The following is a 14,081-nucleotide window of genomic DNA, read 5'->3' as shown; positions in this document are numbered from 1 at the left end:
ATTACAGGCATGAGCCACTGTGCCCATCTGATTTATAAATTTTTGACAGATTATGCATGAGAGTGTGCTTCTTGGGCCAGGCGCGGTGGCTCATGGTTGTACTCCCAGCACTTTGGGAGGCTGAGGCAGATGGATCACAAGGTTAGGAGTTCGAGACCAGCCTGGCCAACATAGTGAAACCCCGTCTCTAGTAAAAATACAAAAAAATAGTCAGGCGTGGTGGTGGGCGCCTGTAATCCCAGCTACTTGGGAGGCTGAGGCAGGAGAATTGCTTGAACCTGGGAGTGGGAGGCTGCAGTGAGCTGAGATTGTGCCATTGCACTCTAGCCTGGGCGACAGACAGTGCAAGACTCCATCTCAAGAAAAAAAAAAAGAAAGTGTGCTTCTTATCACATTTACAGGTAATATATGAAGATTGAGGGAGAGGGAATTCTTTTTTTTTTTTTTTTGAGACAGGGTCTGACTCCAGTAGCCCATGTTATAAATAAAGGTTTGGTGCCACAAAAGAAATAGCACTGGAATATAAAATTTTCTTTTTAATTCTCAGCAAGGCAATGTACTTCTATAGAAGAATGCGCCCTTACAGATGGAACAATGGTGAGCACACACCTGGACAAGGGAGGGGAAGGGGTTCTTATCCCTGATGCACGTGGCCCCGCTGCTGTGTCATTCCCCTATTGGCTAGGTTTAGACCACACAGGCTAAACTAATTCCAATTGGCTAATTTAAAGAGAGTGACGGGGTGAGTGGTTTGGCAGGAAAAATGGTTATGGCAGAGCAGGAAATCTGAATGAGTCAGGGTGGAGAATGAGCAGGTAATCGGAATGACTAAGGGTGGAATAGGTAACTGGAATTAGTCATAGTGGAGCAGGTAATCAGAATGAGTCAAGGTGAAGCAGGTAATCGGAATGAGTCAGGGTGGAGCAGGTAATTGGAATGAGTCAGGGTAGAGCAGATAATTGAAAAAGGTTGCTTTACCAGGAAGTTAAGTTTAAAACTAGAAAGCAAAGAATTGAACATACTGACAAACTGATTCTTTGAAGAGAAATTTAGAACTCATATCTAACATTCTGTCCTCTTGCATTTCCTTACAGCTCTTTTTCTTCAAACTTCTTTAACATGTCTTGGCTTAGTTGTTCTACAGATTTTCCCAAAGAAGAAGCTTCTTTACATAAGGCAGAGAATAGTTAAGGGAGGTTTCAGTAAGTGCTGTTTTTATGAGCCTCTGCACCAACCCATGGATGCATGGTGTGACACAGCACCCAACAAGAGTAAGTACACCCATTATGGCTGCGAGGGAAGTAAGAACTGAGGCTATTATTCTTTTCCACTTACTGAACCACTTTTCTAGCCATCCTGTAAAGGAGTCATTTACCCCTGAGTTGTTGGCTAACTCATCGGACACAGCACTCAGACCTTGCAATGCCTTTGTTATACTTCCATCAGGGACAGTGTTGTTTGGATGAAGGTACAACATTTGTGTTTTAATCATGATGCAAACTCCTCCTCTTTCTGCAAATATCATGTCTAAGGGTATCCTATTTTCCCAAGCCATCTGGCTAGTAGCCCCTAATTGCTCAGCTATTCCTTTAACAGCATCTCTAGTATAGTTAATAAATTGCTGTTGGTTGTAATAGATGTAGTTTATCCAATCTACATTTTTATTAATTGTCACCCACCAAAATATTGACTCAAATTCTGTAGCTATTTGATTTTGGGGTTTAAATTGATCTGGTATTCCCTGTGGGACTCCAATTGCATTTAAATAGATGTGAGAGTCGAAAGACCCATAAGAGGCTTCTCTTGCTTTACGACGTCTGGTTTTTCCTTCCTCTGCTTGATGAAAGGCCAGAGTAAAAGGGATAGCCGATTGGACTAGAGCATAAATACTGCTCTAATTATTTGGCAGAGTGTCCAGTAAAGGTCCTCCATAATCCCACCATACATCCGCTTAGGGATGAATAAGGGCAGACTGATGGGTCAGCTCTTGGAAGTGCCGCACTTCACTGCATCCTGTTAAGTCTCCAAGGAATGCCAAATTTTTCCCTTGGTCGTTGGAGACATGAGGTAAAATTGGTTTTAGAAGATGGAGGCTGGATGGCCCTTGGGGGCTGACCCGCAGCATGCTGGACTTTGGGATATAGCAGAGAGAGAGTGTGGCACAACTTGTTACTCTAGGCTGTAGAATCCTGGAAAAGAGCTACCATGCAGCCCATGCCTGGTTGACTGGATGACCACCCTAGTGGAAAGGGGACAGTCTGGGCCTCTGGCCTGCGGTGTGCACAAGCATAACAATTGCTTTTGTTTAACGTGCAGACGGAATATTTGATCCATTCCAACCAGGCATTTGCATCTTGGTATCTTGTCTTAATTGCCGAAGTTTGTTTTAAGTCTTTAACTTGTATGATAGCTATCTTGGTCTTGTCGTTAGATGGAGGAGTGGCAATTGTTCAGTTGTGAGAGGTTTTGGAAGAAGGCTTAGAGGAAGGTGCAGTCACTGGGGGATCAAAGAAACACATTTCAAAGAATCCAATAGGGTCTGTCCCTGAAACCTCAGCCCCCATACCATAAAACTAGCTTAAAGAAGGGAACTGGCTTAGAAAAGGGGAAGAAGTTTGAGGGTTCGAGATAATAACCTGTATTGGAATGCACTGGTTTAGCTGACCCCCAGTTGGGGGTTGGCTGTCCCTCTAGTAAAATGAATGTATGGTTTTAGGAAATTACAAAAACTGGTTGGGGCAGTCCATCCTTGCTCTTTAGTGGTCCACAGAATGTTGGGCAAACTATGGCATAAAAGCTCTACATTGGGGGGCAAGACTCCTGGTTGACACTGGGGTCTTTACCCAAATCTCCCTGGATTAAGTGGTCCCAATTCACTAATGTCTAGTCTCAGGAGAGTCAGGAGGGAGAGAGGTACTTTTCTGAAGTAGAGAGCTGTCTTTGACTTGGCAAGTCCCCACAGGGTATAACAAGGCAAGCATCAAATGCAATAGTTTGAAGAGAAATTGACTTGGTTATGTTAATAACTAGATGGTCAGCAATAGAGCGAGGAAAGAAGAAAAAGTAATAGAATAGATGAAAGAGAGTGAAATTTTTCTTTGCTTTAGTTTGGTAGGGTTTTCCCCTGGGACTATGGCCCATGACTCTGGAGGGGGCGGCGCTTTCTTGACTCAGGTGTGATGAGTCTATCCCCTTTCCCACTGTAAGAACAGCAGTCTAGGTGGTTAGCAGCACAAGGTAGGGTCCTTCCCAGGGTGGCTGGAGTTTTCCTTCTTTCCACCCTTTGATGAGACCATGATCTTCAGGCTGTTGCTGGTTTACCGGAAATTCTAGGGGTGGTACCTATGCTAAAAGACTTTTAGTTTTGAGGGAAAGGAAAGTGGAAGATAAACCAAGTATACAATTTCTAAGAAATTGATCTTTTGTTTTAAATGTGGGGACATCAGCAGTGGACTTTATAGTCCTTGGTATCTTCTTACTGAGAAATTTCCTTTAGCACCTATTTTTATTAGTTTTTAGACCAAAGAAAGCCAAATACCATTTTATATTTGACAATGCTTCCTGTATGATTTTTATACCAGAAAAGCTAAATTTCACCTTTATATTAGTGTGCTATTAGTGATAAACTTAATTTTAATAAAACTTGTAGACACATTTATCCAATTTTTAATGTCTGACCATAAGGTAAGATTTTTATAGACTCTTTTTAACCTTGTATAATTTTTGTTAAAGAGCAGGTTAGTGCTTTAAGAAAAACCTGTTGTGCTTTTATTTTAATGTCCAGTTTACAGAAAAGCTGGATGATACCCCTTTAACTTTAGCCAATATGTTTACAAACAGAATTTTCTTTAAAATTAATGTTTCAAAACTTGCTTAAACCTTTAAAACAAAAAAATTTTTTAACCTTTTAATGTAGGTAAAAATCTACATTATTATGCCTCATTATAATCCTTTTACCAAAAGTATATTTACTTTCCTTACACACCTTGCACATAAACTGTTTCTTCAATAGTTTTACATTCAAGAGGCCTAATTACTTGTACATTATACAACATTTCTTGCATAAATTCCCTTTTATAACTTTTTTTTTTCACGACTTTCACAGACAATTCTTTGACATGCCTCAGCTTTCTCACTTGTTGCAACATCCCTTTCTTTAAACAACCAGTTAATTTATTTTAGGACAAGAATTTACTATATAACATTCATTTTTACATAAATTCTCCTCCCCACTTTTTTTTTTTTTTCTCAAAGATAATAACCATTCTTTTCCAAAGTGAACTTCCTTCATGTCTGTGGACTAGTCTAAGGCCACAAGATTAGAAGTTAGGATAATACATGTTACACTGTTAACTTTTAGCAAACTTTACTTTTGTTGAAAACCTTGTGAATTTGGGATTTCAATTATTCTTTGGTATTAATAACACCCTGTTCAGTCCGTATTAACTTAGAATTGATATAGATGGCTCCTTCCTGATTCTGTAAGTTCTTCAAGGCTTGGCTGAGTGCAAACAGCTGGCACGTTTGAGCAGCCCAATTATTAGGCAATTTTCCTAACTCGATTCTGTTAGAGTTTCCTTATCCCTTACTGAATACCCATTGTGTCTTTTTCCCTCAATCACCTGGGAGGAATCATCTATCCTCCTGTCCTGAAGGGAGTTCCTCCTAGGTCTGGTCAGACCTTTGTACGGTAATTAAGATTTAGACCCCCTGTTAGGAAACCTGCTGGGTTAAGAGAATTTTCAGTGGTTAATGTTAAATCATCTTTTTCTAACAGAATAGCCTCATACTTTAAGGTTCTTGAGTCAGTAAATTACCTTTTGTGCTTTTTTTTTTTTTTTGACTTAGTATAGTTCTGACCTGATGAGCTGTGCTCATAATGTTTCCTCTGAAAGTTATTTTTCTACTTTCTTCTGCTAGCAAAGCAGTTGCCGCTACAGATTGAATGCATTTGGGCCATCCGCAGGTTACTGGGTTAAGGATTTTTGATTAGGAAGGCTAATCAGTGGCCTCAGCTTGTCAGTGGCCTCAATGCTTTCGGGCTATGCCCTTGTTTACAGTGACAACTGCTGAGACCAGCTCAGTCATGGAGACCCTAACCCAGTGTCGCTAGAGGAAGTAAAGACACACATGCAGAAATATAGAGTGTGGAGTGGGAAATTAGGGGTCTCACAGCCTTCAGCGCTGAGAGCCTTGAACAGACATTTACCCACATATTTATTGACAGCAAGTCAGTCATAAGATTTACTAAAAGTATTCCTTATGGGAAACAAAGGGTTGGGCTGGAAATAAAGGTATGGGCTCTGGCTAGTTATCTGCAGCATGAACATGTCCTTAAGGTACAGATCGCTCATGCTATTGTTTGTGGTTTAAGAACGCCTTAAGCGGTTTTCCACCCTGGGTGGGCCAGGTGTTCCTTGCCCTCATTCCGGTAAACCTTCCAGTGTGGGCATCAAGGCCATCACGAGCATGTCACCGTGCTGCAGAGATTTTGTTTATGGCCAGTTTTGGGGCCAGTTTATGGCCAGATTTTGGGGCCTGTTCCCAACAGACAACAAGGTGGTATTGGAGTGTTATAGGGTCACAGGGAAGACCTTCAATTATAGGTTTTAAATTTACCTTGGCTTTTAAAGGAATAGGGTACACTGTTTTCTCTTTACTACTTCTATCTCTCTCCTTCTTTCTTCCTCTCTTTGACTTTCTGTCCTTTCTGTCTCTTTGATTCCCTCTTTGTCTCTCTGTCTCTTCCTTTTTCTCTCTGCCTCTCTTTCTCTCTCTCTCTTTCTTCTCTCTCTCTCTCTCCTCACTCTCTCTCTCTCTCCCTCTCTTTCCTCTCTGCTGGTCTTTCCCTGCCTCTGCCAGCCGCTTACGCTGCTGTTCCCTCTCCTTCCCCTTCTGCTAGGGGAGGGACCAGCAGGAGTGGACCTACTCTTTCTTCCCTAGAGAAGAAAGGAAAGGGGAGTTCTGAATATTTTTCTTACTACTGGAGGTTTGTGTGAGGTTCAACCCCCTCCCCATGGGGATTTCTTACCTCTTTTTGAGGTTCAACCCCCCCATCATGGGGATTTCTCACCTCTTTCTGAGGTTCAACCCCCGCCTTCAATGGGGATTTCTCACCTCTTTTTAACCTCCAAGACATCCCGACTAAGGAATACTTCACCACATCCCGTGGCTTTCTTTCCCTAGTCCCGACTAAGGAATGCTTTACTGTCCCTGCGGTTTCTCTCTCCTTGGTATGTCCTAACCAAGGAATACTTTACCACCCCGCAGCTTTTTCCTTAGTCCCGACCACCAAGGAAATACTTTACCCGCTCCTGCAGCTTCTCCTTCCTTGGTCTGTGCACAGAGTTGTCACCACAGTATGTGAGGATTCTTTAAGCTAGGTTGCTGGCCAGTTTCTCTCCGCATTGCTGAGAGCTCGAGTTATTCCTCCCACTGGGTGGGTCCTGATTTCTCACCCCTGAGGCCGCCACAAGGGGGCGGGGCAGACCTCCTCATGAGAGAGAACCAGAGACCACCCCCAGAGGGGAATGTAATCACAGGAGAGCCCCCAAATTGTTATAAAGTTTCTGTGCTGCAAAAGAAATAGCATTCGAATATAAAATTTTCTTTTTAATTCTCAGCAAGGCAATGTACTTCTTTAGAAGGGTATGCCCTTACAGTTGGAGCAATGATGAGCACACACTTGGACAAGGGAGGGGAAGGGGAGTTTATCTCTGATGCACGTGGCCCCTGCTGCTGTGTTGTTCCCCTATTGGCTAGGGTTAGACCACACAGGCTAAACTAACTCTGATTGGCTAATTTAAAGAGACTGACAGGGCGATTGGTTTGGCAGGAAAAATGGTTGTGAGAGAGCAGGAAATCGGAATGAGTCAGGGTGGAGTAGGTAATCAGGTAATCGGGATGAGTCAGGGTGGAGCAGGTAATCAAAAAAGGTTGCTTTATGAGGAAGTTAAGTTTAAAAGTAGAAGGCAAAGAATTGAACATACTGACATATTGATTCTTTGAAAAGAAATTTAGAACTCCTATCTAACACAGGCAATTATGTTTCCTAAGAAATATGAATGGACTGTCAGTTGTGGAAAGGTAAAACCTGGCCGGGCGCGGTGGCTCATGCTTGTAATCCCAGCACCTTGGGAGGCTGAGGTGGGCGGATCACCTGAGACCAGCCTGACCAACATGGAGAAACCTCGTCTCTACTAAAAATACAAAATTAGCCGGGTTTGCTGGCACATGCCTGTAATCCCAGCTACTCAGGCGGCTGAGGCAGGAGAATCACTTGAACCTGGGAGGCAGAGTTTGCAGTGAGCCGAGATGGCGCCATTGCACTCCAGCCTGGGCAACAAGAGCAAAACTTCATCTCAAAACAAACAAACAAAAAGAAACAAAAAAACCAGAATGAAGACCCAAACCCATGATGAGGTTTATGAGCTCCTATACCATCTTGAAGTTACAGAAAGAATGGGGGATTGGATTCTGATGAAAGAGGTTATGGGAACCGGGAGAGAAGAGGAACTCTGTTGGGGGAAATAAAGGATTGCTAGGGAGAATGAATGGATGAGGATGGAGATTAACTGGTAAATAGTTCTCTTTAGAATTTGAATGAGTCTTAGAGACAGGCTTTATCTTCTGAAAGGGCCTGTTCAGTTCTGATTACATTCTTGGTCTTCCAGGGAGGGGAGGAAAAAACAGTTGTTCTTCTTTGGTGGGTGACCCTGGAGTTTTGGCAGATAAAAATCTTAAACTTCTTTAGAAGAGATGGTAGGGGTGGGGAACCTTGGAGAGTCCTTAAGGTTTCTCCTTTAGTTCAGCATGTCAATGTGCCATATTTTGGGGTCTCAGTTTTTGAGTCCCAACACAGTCCATTCTTTGAAAAGTAAAATAAGCATGTAGCTTATTTTAGATTTAAAGATTTGGAGATACAACCTTAAATACTGGATTTTTATACATGTAGCTAGGGTCTTCCTGAAACCGCCTTTGCAAAATTATGACTGAGATAGTGAAAGAGATCTAACTTAACTGACTCCATCTTGCTTCTAACCTCCAAGCTGTCCTTGTTCATTCCTGGGTGTAGGCTGAACTAACTTTAGGAGAAACTTAGTTTATAGTTCATAGTTTAAACAAAGACTGTAACAGCCCTTTCCCAAAGCATACCTCCTTCTTGTCTGGGGACTAGATTTCCTTTGTAGGACTAGCATTAGCCATAAGATTAGAAATTATGCTTTAGGGCTGGGCGCGGTGGCTCATGCCCGTAATCCCAGCACTTTGGGAGGCAAGTGGATCAATTGAGGTCAGGATTTCGAGACCAGCCTGGCCAACATAATGAAACCCTGTCTCTATTAAAAATATGAAAATCGGCCAGGCGTGGTGGCTCACGCCTGTAATCTCAGCACTTTGGGAGGCCGAGGCAAGTGGATCACCTGAGGTCAGGAGTTCACGACCAGCCTGGCCATCATGGTGAAACCCCATCTCTACTAAAAATACAAAAAATTAGCCAGGCATGATGGCAGGCGCCTGTAATCCCAGCTGTTCAGGAGGCTGAGGCAGGAGAATTGCTTGAACTTGGGAGTCGGAGGTTGCAGTGAGCTGAGATCACGCCATCGCACTCCAGCCTGGGCAACAAGAGCAAAATTCCATCTCAAAACAAACAAAAAATTACAAAAATTAGCAGGGTATGCTGGTGCATCCCTGTACTCCCAGCTATTCGGGAGGTTGAGGTGGGAGAATGGCTTGAACCCGAGAGGCGGAGGTTGCAGTGAGCCAAGATCACGCCACTGCACTCCAACCTGGGCAACAGAGTGAGACCCTGCCTCAAAAAAATAATTATGGTTTAGGAGTCATGCAGCTGGAGGCTACAAGATTCTGACCCTCCCAGAACTACTCCTGAGATCAGTGCTTGAGATATTTTGCAGACCCTGCACTTGATGGATCAGCTGGCCCCACCTAGATCAATAAACTGGCTCATCTGATCTTGTGGCCCCCGCCCAGGAACTGACTGATCAAGAAGACAGCTCTGACCCCCTGTGACTTCATTCTGAGCAATCAGCACTCCTGGCTCACTGGCTCCCCCAATCCTCACCAAGTTATCCTTAAAATCTGCTCGCTGGGCCGGGCACGGTGGCTCACGCCTGAAATCCCAGCACTTTGGGAGGCTAAGGCAGGCGGATCACTTGAGGCCAGGAGTTTTAAGACCAGCCTGGCCAACATAGTGAAACCACATCTCTACTAAAAATACAAAAAACATTAGCTGGGCGAGGTGGTGGGCACCTGTAATCTCAGCTACTCGGGAGGCTGAGGCAGGAGAATCACTTGAACCCAGGTTGGGAACGTTGCATTGAGTCGAGATCAGCCATTGCACTCCAGCCTGGGGAACAAGAGCGAAACTACGCACAAAAAAACAAAAGAAAACAAAACAAACTCTGCTCCCTGAATTCTGGGGAGACTGATTTGAGTAATAATAAAACTCTGGTCTTCCGCTCAGCCAGCTCTGCGTGAATTACTTTTTCTGGATTGCAATTCCCCTGTCTTGATGAATCGGCTCTATCTAGACAGTGGGCAAGGTGAACCCCTTGGGCAGTTACATTCCTAGGCCTTAGCCAGGGAATTACCATGTATATGATGATGAATTCAGGAGAGAAGAGATGAAGAGAAAGGGAGAAAGTTTTATCTTGGCTGGGCACCGTGGTTTACGCCTGTAATCCCAGCACTTCGGGAGGCTGAGGCAGGCGGATTGCAAGATCAGGAGATTGAGACCATCCTGGCCAACATGGTGAAACCCTGTCTCTACTAAAATACACACAAAAAAATTAGCTAGGCGTGGTGGCGTGCACCTGTAGTACCAGCTACTTGGGAGGTTGAGGCAGGAGAATCACTTGAACCCGGGAGGCGGAGGTTGTAGTGAGCCGAGATCGCGTCACTGCATTCCAGCCAGGTGACAGAGTGAGACTCCGTCTCTAAAAACAAAACAAAACAAAATAAAACAACAAAGTTTTATCCTGGATTACCTAGAGTTAGAAAAGTTAAGAACTGGAGGTGGCTTCCAGTCGTGTGACCTGAGCACATGAGGCCAGTGGAATGCTGGAGCTGAAAGCATCTGTGTGGCAGCTGGACATGTCCTTTTCACTGGCTTCAGCTGCCTTTTTTAGATGAAGATTGTATTCACAGTGACTGTGAGCTCCTTAGGCACAGAAATTGAATTAGTGTTAAACACTATTGTATATGCCTGGCATTGGCATGAGGATAGTATAGATATTTCGAAGATCTCTCCTCATGGCCATCCTTGGATCCCAGAGCCTGGGACAGTGTTAGGGATCTTGGAAGCACTGCCAACATGTCTGACATTCAAGAAGCCACTAACAGCTCCTAGTTGTAAACCTGCATGAAAACCAGAGGTCTGCACAAGTGACAGAAAGTGACCTCAGAGATGAGTCTTAGCTTCCTCAAGTCACTGTGTAACTGCCCAGTGCATTCATTTTGCCCAGTGGCCCAGATACAGTTTAATTCATGCTTAGCCAGCTGTACAAGAGACTGGAGATTTATTACTCCAATCAGTCTCCCTTAAAATTTGGAGACTGAGGTTTTCTAAGGATAACTTGGCAGGTTGGGAGCCAGAGGGTAGGGAGTGCTGATTGGATGGGTCAGAGATGAAGTCACTGGGGGTCAAAGTGGGTTTTTCTAGCTTTCTTTTGTTTCTGGGTGGGATCACAGAACAGGTTGAGCCAGATTATTGGTCTGGGTGGCACCAGCTGGTGCATCAGAACGCAGGGTCTAGGAAATATCCTCAGCACCAGTGTTAGGTTTTACAATAGTGATGTTATCCCTAAGAGCAACTGGGAAGGTTCAGAATCTTGCAGCCTCTGGGTGCATGACTCCTAAACCATAATTTCTAATCTTGTGGATAATTTGTTAGTTTTACAAAGGCAGTCTGGTCCCCAGGCAAGTAAGAGATTTGTTTTGGGAAAGGACTTTTATTGGCTTTGTTTCAAAGTTCAACTTTAAGTTCCACCCAAAGATAGTTCAGCCTATGCCCAGGAATAAACAAGGGCAGCCTGGAGGTTAGAACCAAGATGGACTCGGTTAGGTCAGATCCCTTTCTCTGTTGTAACTTTCTCACTGTTTTAGTTTTCATCAAGGTGATTTCAACTATTGGAGCCAGCTTTGAGCAAACAGCTGTGGAAGAAGTGAGAGACGAACTGGGGTCACCATACAATCAGCAGAGACCATGGCAAGATATATTTTGTCATTTCAGTGAAAATTTGGCTTAGGTTTATTGTCCGAGATCGGTTGATAACTTATTTGTGGTTGTTCAGGAGTTTTAAGATTACTAGTTTAGAAAAACAAAGAAATTCTAAAGAATTTTGAAGACTTGGCTGGAAAACTCCCATGGTCAAACACTTTAATTTTATGGAAAATTAAGGTTTTTTTTTTTTTTTTTTGAGATGGAGTCTTGCAGTGTTGGCCAGGCTGGAGTGCAGTGGTGCGATCTTGGCTCACTGCACAACCTCCACCTTCCTGGTTCAAGTGATTCTCCTGCCTCAGCCTCCTGAGTAGCTGGGACTACAAGCGCCCACCACCATGCCTGGCTAATTTTTGTATTTGTGTTTTTAGTAGAGACGGGGTTTCACCATATTGGCCAGGCTGGTCTCGAACTCCTGACCTTGTGATCTGCCCATCTCGGCCTCCCAAACTGCTGGGATTACAGGCGTGAGCCACTGCGCCCAGCCAATTAATGTTGATTTTAAGTAACAAACAAACAAACAAACAAACAAAAACAAAGCTCAAAAAGATAATTCAGAATTCAAGTAAAAGGAAGGTTCATGATGGACAAGAAGTCCAAACAGATGAAAGAGATGTTAAAAAAAAGAGTTCATTCACTACAATGTTTTAGATTCACACATCTTAGGTTATTGTGAAACTCCAGCCATCAAAGGAGATAGCAACATTAGTAGGTGATGATTTGGCATCTTGCAGAGATGAGACTGATGAAAGCAAAAAAGAAGAAACTGAGCCTCAAGTGTAAAGTTCAGAGTCATGTGCAACAGAGTAGGAGAGAAACACTGCTTTCCCTCAAATGAGACTGGAAGAGATTCTGGGGGTGATGTTTAAGGCTATTTTAAGTGGAAGGCCGACATGACCAATTTGATGTTGCGATTCTTTTGAATATCCATGATAATGAAGTCACTGTGGGCATGGCATTGACTAAAGCGAGTCTCCACTGAAGACGTATCACACATTTTGGACCTATGACTCTTTTGTACCTATCAACATTTTGGACCTATGGGCACATTTTGGACCTATCAACTCTTACCCCTGGGATACTCAGCCTCTGTGGTCTGCTACCTTATGTTATAATAGTCGATCCAATGTGTGGAACAGGGGCAATACCAATAGAGGGGACTACTTAATGTTTTCACGTTATATTCTGGTGATAATAATCCTCTGGTTGTGAATAGAGCAGCAAACAACATCACATCTTTATTGACCAAGAGCCAAATTAAAGAAGGCTAACCATCCGGAAGCTTGCCCATAGATGCTGCTCAATGGGATAAATGCAATCTGCCATTAAGAACTGGCTCTGTGGATATTATTGTGGCAGATTTGCCATTTGGAAAAAGGATGGGATCCAAGAAGAGAAACTGGAACCTTCATCCAGCTTGCCTATGGGAGATGAGTTGTGTCTGTGTACACCTACAACAGGCCAAGCTGTACGATGTACTCAGGACGTGAAATGCTTTACCAAAGCATTATCTGGCATGTGATGTGTATGGTGAAAAGTGGATACAGTTCGGGTGAACACTGGGGGTCTTTGTGCTGCAGTTTATATTTTGAAATGTACACCTCAAGCTTTTGTTCATCCTTCAGAACAAGATGGAGAAACAGGAGCTCTGGTAATGCAAAGATTGAAGCTAACTAATAGTACTCGTACTTCCCAACACTGGAAATGTCAGCATGAAGAACTTGCTTTGAGAGCAAAATAGTATTTAAAAAAGTGCAGTGTGCACTCTTTAAACCTGTTCAGAGCTCTTCACTCTAGTTGGCAAAAGATGTGAATGTAATGTAATGTAATGGGATTGAAAAAGTCTTATGAGAAAGCAGAGCTTTTCCTTGGCACTGTTTTGTATTTTGGGCAATTAGTATTTTGCTTAAAATGCTTTTAAAGATGCCTAGTGAAAAGCCTAGTAAAACGCTCTGAGATTTGGGTGTAGAACGTTTTATTTTCAGGCTTAAAACATTTTTTTTAAATATTATAGTTTTTTGTAGAGATAGGGGTCTCACCATGTTGCCCAGGCTGGTCTTGAACTCCTGGGCTCAAGCAATCCTCCCAAAGTTTTGGGATTACAGGTGTGAGCCACAACACCTGACCTATTTTCAGGCTTTACGGCCTGTTTTCTGTTGTGCCAAGCGGAAAGCTACTCCGGCCTAAAGGAAAGGCAGAGAACATAATTACATCTTAGGCCACATTTCATTGCCTGCGTATCTGTGCTATTCAGTTGCTCAAATTCTTTAACTCTAGAAGTGAAGTATTGCATTTTGTGAACAATGTTTGCCCCATAAGATGAAATCTCACAAGTCCTATAGGAAAGTTTACCATCTGCCTTAAAAATTAAAATGCACATCTGTTATTCAGATTAATATGCATCTGTTATTCAGAACTAAAATAGAGGACTAGGATTTATCAAAGGGATTGCAAAAATACTGTTAGTAGTAGCATAGAGCATTACTATTTGTAAACAGCAGAGGCAGGGCATTGTGGCTCACGCCTGTAATTCCATAACTTTGGGAGGCCGAGGTGGGTGATCACCTGAGGTCAGGAGTTGGAGACCAGCCTCGCCAACATGGGAAACCCCGTCTCTACTAAAAATAAAAAAATTCGCTGGGTGTAGTGGTGCATGCCTGTAATTCCAGCTACTTGGGAGGCTGAGACAGGAGAATCACTTGAACCTGGGAGGCGGAGGTTGCAGTGAGCCAAGATTGCGCCACTGCACTCCAGCCTGGGCAACAGGGCGAGACCCCGTCTCAAAAAAAAAAAAAAAATAGCAGACACATTGGTATTTGAGGTGTGGGACCCACAAAGCAAATTA

General features: G+C 43.3%; 1 protein-coding gene and 1 pseudogene across 3 annotated transcripts in view; both read left to right on the top strand.

Moving 5' to 3' along the window:
• Positions 1-14,081, top strand: part of SUGCT (succinyl-CoA:glutarate-CoA transferase) — a 719,374-nt gene that overhangs the window by 6,333 nt on the left and 698,960 nt on the right. The gene's annotated exons all lie outside the window — the stretch shown is intronic.
• Positions 10,331-13,059, top strand: LOC103784452 (tRNA (guanine(6)-N2)-methyltransferase THUMP3-like; annotated as a pseudogene).

This window comes from Pan paniscus, chromosome 6 (assembly GCF_029289425.2).
Source record: "Pan paniscus chromosome 6, NHGRI_mPanPan1-v2.0_pri, whole genome shotgun sequence".
NCBI classification, from domain to species: domain Eukaryota; kingdom Metazoa; phylum Chordata; class Mammalia; order Primates; family Hominidae; genus Pan; species Pan paniscus.
The sequence above is the reverse complement of the archived record's forward strand: the minus strand, read 5'-3'. Positions and strand labels throughout refer to the sequence as shown.